General features: G+C 33.7%; 1 long non-coding RNA gene across 1 annotated transcript; it reads right to left on the bottom strand.

Moving 5' to 3' along the window:
* Positions 1-581: 581 nt before the first annotated feature.
* LOC127731173 (uncharacterized) lies at positions 582-3,976 on the bottom strand. The gene is made up of 2 exons (XR_007995541.1): positions 3,485-3,976; positions 582-657 (listed from the first exon to the last, which is right to left on the bottom strand). It is a non-coding gene; the product is annotated as an uncharacterized LOC127731173 (long non-coding RNA).
* Positions 3,977-7,635: the final 3,659 nt, after the last annotated feature.

The following is a 7,635-nucleotide window of genomic DNA, read 5'->3' as shown; positions in this document are numbered from 1 at the left end:
TTACAACGTGCTAGTTCACAGAGTAACAGTCCGCGGGAAGACATCAACCTACTTGTGCACAATTTTCCGACTCCGAGCCTCTTAATCCTAAATGAAATGATTAGTGAATGGTAACATGGGGACTTTTGTGGTATCGACCCAGTGGTAGTAAATAGAAAAATACATGTCTATATGTTGCTGTGCGCATTAATAGATTGAATTAAAGAAGATATGGAACCTACATAAATGAGACATAAATTACCAATAATATGAGTCAAAGTCAATGTAGGGTACACGTCATTGAGACAGTAACCTTATGACACCAATAACCGTCATTGAGACAGTAACCTTATATCACCAATAACCGTCATTGAGACAGTAACCTTATGTCACCAATAACCGTCATTGAGACAGTAACATGTCACCAATACCGGCATTGAGACATTAACCTTATGACACCAATAACCGTCATTGAGACTGTAACCTTATGACACTAAGAACCGTCATTGAGACAGTAAACTTATGTCACCAAGAACCGTCATTGAGACAGTAACCTTATGACACCAATAACCGTCATTGAGACAGTTGTAATGAAGTCAGTGGTTGATTAAATAATTTTATTATGTAATTACAAAGTTAAGACTGTTTCTAAAGTTCAAATGTTCGATTGTTCACAAACTGTCTTTAAAGTTGAATTGTTCGAATGTTCATATCGTCACACGGACACGTGATCGTATAGTGGTATAACTGTTCGGTCCTGACTGAGTAATTCGGATGGTTAGTGAATTAATTCCAGCCTACCCACAAGGGGGGAGACCTTGGCGGAATCTCCTGTCTGAATCCTATCTGTAAGAATCTATCTGCCGTTCGAGTCCAAAGCTGGATCTTATGTAGTTCAGTGGTCCATACAAACGGTCCATAGCTGTAGGCCGGTTACGTAGTAGTCTGGTTGTGGAGTAATACTAGTCTGTGGTTAATTGTCAAACTATGCAATTAACCCCTGACGGATACATGTTATTTCACAGTAGACATGGTCATTTATTGGCTGCAGGGTATATGTCTATAATATTCGTACAGATTGTTATTAAGTGTCTAAAGGTTACATGTAATCGTTTCGGATTTGCTGTATTTAGTTACTTCCTGATGATTAACGTATGGAACACAATTGTGTTACATAATGCCTTCCATCCAAAATAGAACGAAAGTTCAATAAAATACGGTAGTTTTTCTTCCTGTAGGTTATTATAAATTCTGTAGTTTTTTGTTAAGTCTTCTGTAACCATCACCACATATATAGTTCATAAAATTCGGCAAATCCAACATCTGGATACATAGAGTTCATATGGTTCATAAAGTTCAATATTTGGGTATATATTGTGCATACTTTTTCCCGTCACCATCATAGCATATTGTTCCTCTACTACTGGAAAGTGCGCAATTCTTCGTACAAGTGTCGGTCATCATCTGCTAATGGATCCGGCCATTGACGTTGTAAGGTTTACCATCTAGTCCCATTACTAAGTTGTTGACGTATCTATCTCTAGGTAAATCTTTCTCAAGAGACTATTAACATCGGTCTCCGGTTAAGTTTCGTCCCTGATCAATGGCGCAGAGGAAGACATCTCTCTGGAAGCAGTAACATCTGTTCCAACCAATTGCGTTGACACCATTTTGTACCCGTTGTTCGTGGCATTAGAACCAGAATTCACACTTTTCTTTTTGGCTAACCAAGATATATTCTTAATAATTTAACAGTACAAAATATGGCTATTCAAATGAAGATCGCACCTAACCCACTGATAAACTTATCCCAATTCGGAAAAACTAAATATTGTTTACTACTTTTTTATTTATCAATCGTTTGTTCAATCGCCTTTAGTTCACTGGGTTATTCAAGCCTAGCAAATTTTAATAAAACAATTTCTAGGTAAAATCAATACGTTCTCTTAAATATCGAATTATCTGGTTAAAACAAAAAACAAAAGAGGGAAAAAAAACTGTCGTATACAACTTCAACAATTTTGAGAATCCTACATGATAAAAACAAAGATACGTTTATTTACACAAGACATAAGAAACATATTTACAAATTTACAATCAAATAAGTTCAATTCGATCATTCTATATAACCCCTACACCTACATGATACCTATAAAAAAAAATTACTAAAAATTATATGTGTTACTTTGTTACCAATTGTAATACTTTTACGTCTTTAACTTTAGTTTCTCGTTAATTAATCTTAATGCTAAATGTAGTCCACAAATTAATTCAGGCTCATCACTCTTAAATCGTTTACATTTCCAAAAAATGTATATAGTTTCCTCATCATAGTCTTTCTTTCCTTTCTTTTTTTATATATATCATTTTAATTTGCTTTAAAACATCAGCAACCTACTGCCTTTCCTTTTTATACATTTCATTATGACTGAATGTTTTTATTCATTCCATTTTTTTTTTTTTAAACTTGACTTACTTCTTAAAAACCAAAACAATTTAAAGTTTGTTCTATGCTTATTTATGAACAAAGCCCATTGTTTAGACTCATTTTTTGTATTACTACTAAATTAATTATTTTCTTATTCTTATTTTAATTTCTGATAATTATCCTCATAATTGTTAAAAAAAAATCAATTTTATTTTAATGCTAGTTTTCCTTTAATATCAATTATATTTTTCACTTAGATTTTGTCATTAGTCATGAAGTTCATATGTCTCTCATTTTTTTACAAATATCGATCTACCACAAAAATACTGTAAATCCCTTAGGGCAAAACATATCAACATTTATCTTTAATGTGCTATTTTCTGAAGATACTTCTCTTTATCTATTAACATTTATTTTATGTAAATAAGGCGTAATCTAACACCATAAAACAACTTGCACCATTTAATTACTTAACATCACTTATGTTAATCATCCGAAGAAGGGGTTGGAATCTAAAATTATAGACTATTTGTTTTCTCTAAACAAACGTGCATACACACTACCCAACTGCGTAAACCATAATCTTCAATGGCTATAACATCGCAAACATGTGAACCACAATGCACCCTTAACTTCATCTACCAAAGGTTCTAAATCAACCTTCATATATACCGGTGCTCTACTAATTTTACGTAAGATATATATTTTCTAGAATAATTGAATGTATCTTCAAGAAAACAACCCATAATATATATGATCAAAAACCATAAATACGAAAAATGCTATAGTATCAGACATTTTACTTTTTTTTTATTACATATTTACTCTAAACGAAAAACTAGCTTCTTCAAACTTAAAAAAAAAATATCTTGATTGTCCATAAAGAAAAAAATGAAAGTAACTTAGTTCTTACGTTTTATATTCCTTTGCGTTGTTTTAGCCAATCCAAGTCGATCCTGGTCTAAACGGCACCAATTTGACTTATGTAATGAAGTCAGTGGTTGATTAAATAATTTTATTATGTAATTACAAAGTTAAGACTGTTTCTAAAGTTCAAATGTTCGATTGTTCACAAACTGTCTTTAAAGTTGAATTGTTCGAATGTTCATATCGTCACACGGACACGTGATCGTATAGTGGTATAACTGTTCGGTCCTGACTGAGTAATTCGGATGGTTAGTGAATTAATTCCAGCCTACCCACAAGGGGGGAGACCTTGGCGGAATCTCCTGTCTGAATCCTATCTGTAAGAATCTATCTGCCGTTCGAGTCCAAAGCTGGATCTTATATAGTTCAGTGGTCCATACAAACGGTCCATAGCTGTAGGCCGGTTACGTAGTAGTCTGGTTGTGGAGTAATACTAGTCTGTGGTTAATTGTCAAACTATGCAATTAATCCCTGACGGATACATGTTATTTCACAGTAGACATGGTCATTTATTGGCTGCAGGGTATATGTCTATAATATTCGTACAGATTGTTATTAAGTGTCTAAAGGTTACATGTAATCGTTTCGGATTTGCTGTATTTAGTTACTTCCTGATGATTAACGTATGGAACACAATTGTGTTACACAGTAACCTTATGTCACCAATAACCGTCATTGAGACAGTAACCTTATGTCACCAATAACCGTCATTGAGACATTAACCTTATGACACCAATAACCGTCATTGAGACTGTAACCTTATGACACTAAGAACCGTCATTGAGACAGTAAACTTACGTCACCAAGAACCGTCATTGAGACAGTAACCTTATGTCACCAATAACCGTCATTGAGACAGTAACATGTCACCAATACCGGCATTGAGACATTAACCTTATGACACCAATAACCGTCATTGAGACTGTAACCTTATGACACCAATAACCGTCATTGAGACTGTAACCTTATGACCCTAAGAACCGTCATTGAGACAGTAAACTTATGTCACCAAGAACCGTCATTGAGACTGTAACCTTATGACACCAATAACCGTCATTGAGACAGTAACCTTATGTCACCAATAACCGTCATTGAGACAGTAACCTTATGTCACCAATAACCGTCATTGAGACTGTAACCTTATGACACCAATAACCGTCATTGAGACAGTAACCTTATGTCACCAATAACCAAAAGATAACTTATTGCACAAATATTAAACATAAACTGTTATCACAGAGATATGTCTCGCTTTTTTGTAATTTTGATTATGCAAATGTTGAAATCAAAATGGCAATACTTAACAAGGCTTATATTCAAAGTCAATGAACCATGACTGAGGTACATGGCTAAACCATCTCCATGTAAATGAGATGCGCCAATGCTAATACAACTGTATACCAAATATCATTGACTTATTATAAGTTGTTCCCTTTAAACAAACCTAAACACAAACATTAACTTGTAAACTATGTAAAAGTTTCAAAGTCAATGAACCATGAAGAGGGGGTGGAGCTATATAATCTCCATGGAAACGATACTTACAAATGTCAATAAATTGGCATACCAAATATCATTGACTTAACATAAGCAGTTCATCTTAAACTGATCACAAACTAATACATGTAAACTAAGCAAAAGTTTCAAAGTCAATAGGCCATGACTGAGGGGATGGGGCCAAATATTCTCCATTGAAATGAGATGTGCTAATGCTTATACAACTGAATACCAATTAACATTGGCCTACCACTAATGGTTCCCATTGAACTGACCTAATCACAAACTAATACATGTTAACTATATAAATTTTTCAAAGTCAATAGACCATGACTAAGGGGGCTGAGTCAAATAATCTCCATGGAAATGAGATGTGCCAATGCTAATACAACTGTATACCAAATATCATTGACCTACCACTAATGGTTCCCCATAAACTGACCTAATCACAAACTAATACATGTAAAATAAGCAAAAGTTTCAAAGTCAATAGACCATGACTGAGGGGGCAGGGCCAAATAATCTCCATGGAAATGAAATGTGCCAATGCTAATACAACTGTATACCAAATATGATTGACCTACAACTTGTGGTTCACCACAAACTAGACCTAATCACAAACTTATACATTGTTGCCGCCGCCGCAGTAGCGTCACCTAAGCCAGAAACAGCATACCTATGTCTCGCTTTTTGACTCCGTCAAGCGACACAAAAAACTGTCAAAGAGGGTTAAAACATAATTTACTATCAACCCTTCCAAATTTTTAATCTCGATCATTGGACCAACAAATCATACATTAAAATCAGTACAAGACATCCAGATGTCCCAATTTCAACACCAAATTATCAAAAAAACTAACACATCAAGAAATGACATATGAATACTACCGCCTAGGTTCCTGTAGAGGGACTAAATGAGCCTTTTCAGATTTCAGCTCTCTCATTTCAATCTTGTACAACTTGATTGATTGTAATTTTTAGTAATATCCTTATGTTTTTCCTCTTTAGATTTGTTGATTTTGGCAGATCTTTAATAGTCTCCATTCAATTTATTCATAACTTTTTTTTTAAACAGCTTGACATACTCCATAGACACCCCTATCCTTAGATGTAGATCAATATTTTTGTGATGTCATGATTTGTCTCATTGATTAGACCCAAATATATTTCAGTTTTAATCAATGTTATTTGATACATCCTTCTCCAAAACATACCTATTCAGACTTCTCCACAAACATACCTATTCAGACTCCTCCACAAACATACCTATTCAGACTTCTGCACAAACATACCTATTCAGACTTCTCCACAAACATACATATTCAGACTTCTCCATAAACATACATATTCAGACTTCTCCATAAACATACATATTCAGACTTCTTCACAAACATACCTATTCAAACTTCTAAAAAAACATACCTATTCAGACTTCTGCACAAACATACCTATTCAGACTTCTGCACAAACATACCTATTCAGACTTCTGCACAAACATACCTATTCAGACTTCTGCACAAACATACCTATTCAGACTTCTCCATAAACATACATATTCCGACTTCTCCAAAAACATACCTATTCAGACTTCTCCATAAACATACATATTCAGACTTCTCCATAAACATACATATTCAGACTTCTCCATAAACATACATATTCAGACTTCTTCACAAACATACCTATTCAGACTTCTCCATAAACATACCTATTCAGACTTCTCCAAAAAATACCTATTCAGACTTCTCCACCATTATACCTATTCAGACTTCTCCAAAAAAATAACTATTCAGACTTCTCCACAAACATGCCTATTCAAACTTCTCCATAAACATACCTATTCAGACTTCTCCATAAACATACCTATTCAGACTTCTCCATAAACATACCTATTCAGACTTCTCCATAAACATACCTATTTAGACTTCTCCATAAACATACATATTCAGACTTCTCTACAAACATACCTATTCAGACTTCTCCAAAAAAATACCTATTCAGACTTCTCCACAAACATACCTATTCAGACTTCTCCATAAACATACTTATTCAGAAGCTATCATCTCAACAATTTAAAACTTCTGAAGTGAGTGAAGAACAATAAAGGAGGTAATCATAAATTAAGATTTTTTTTAACACAAAATTTTAACTTATTTAATCATATGGTAATCATTGTTACATGATTAATGAAATAAACATTTTACTCACACGTTAAAATTATAGTAAAAGCATTTTGACATGGTCATTATCTATTTTTCCTTACAAAACACAATACGTCAACTTCGACTTTAGAAAATAACTTCAAGAAATATCTAACTGACCCGTTTAACAAGAAGTCAGCAGGTTTTTTTCACAGGCACTATGGGCCTTGAACCCTCTTTTTATTCTTTATTTTGGTGCTAAGATTTTTGGACGTAAATTAAAATTTTCATAAATATTTCAGATTATTTTTAATCATTTAATGTGTTCATGCTCCTATTCATACAATTTTACATATGGTCCAGCCTGTTAATAACCAAACGAGTATATACTCGAACCATATGAGTATAAACATATGGTCATAACTATACGTGAATGATGTAAATACGATATAACCTTTGAACAGACCTCCTAAGGATTAAATATAGCATCTAAACTCCCTTAGAATGATGCAGGTCATGTTTAGTCCAAAGTGGCTTAGTTATTCCAGGGGGAAAAAAGAATTTGAAAACTATAAAGGACAACAGATAGTAGCTAATAAACATCAAGTGATTGCAATTGCCTTTTAAAACTAAATAAACATACTAAAAGAAGTACACTGCAAA

This window comes from Mytilus californianus, unplaced genomic scaffold (assembly GCF_021869535.1).
Source record: "Mytilus californianus isolate M0D057914Y unplaced genomic scaffold, xbMytCali1.0.p SCAF_2, whole genome shotgun sequence".
NCBI classification, from domain to species: domain Eukaryota; kingdom Metazoa; phylum Mollusca; class Bivalvia; order Mytilida; family Mytilidae; genus Mytilus; species Mytilus californianus.
Note: the sequence above shows the minus strand (reverse complement) of the source record. Positions and strands in the feature narration are given on the sequence as shown.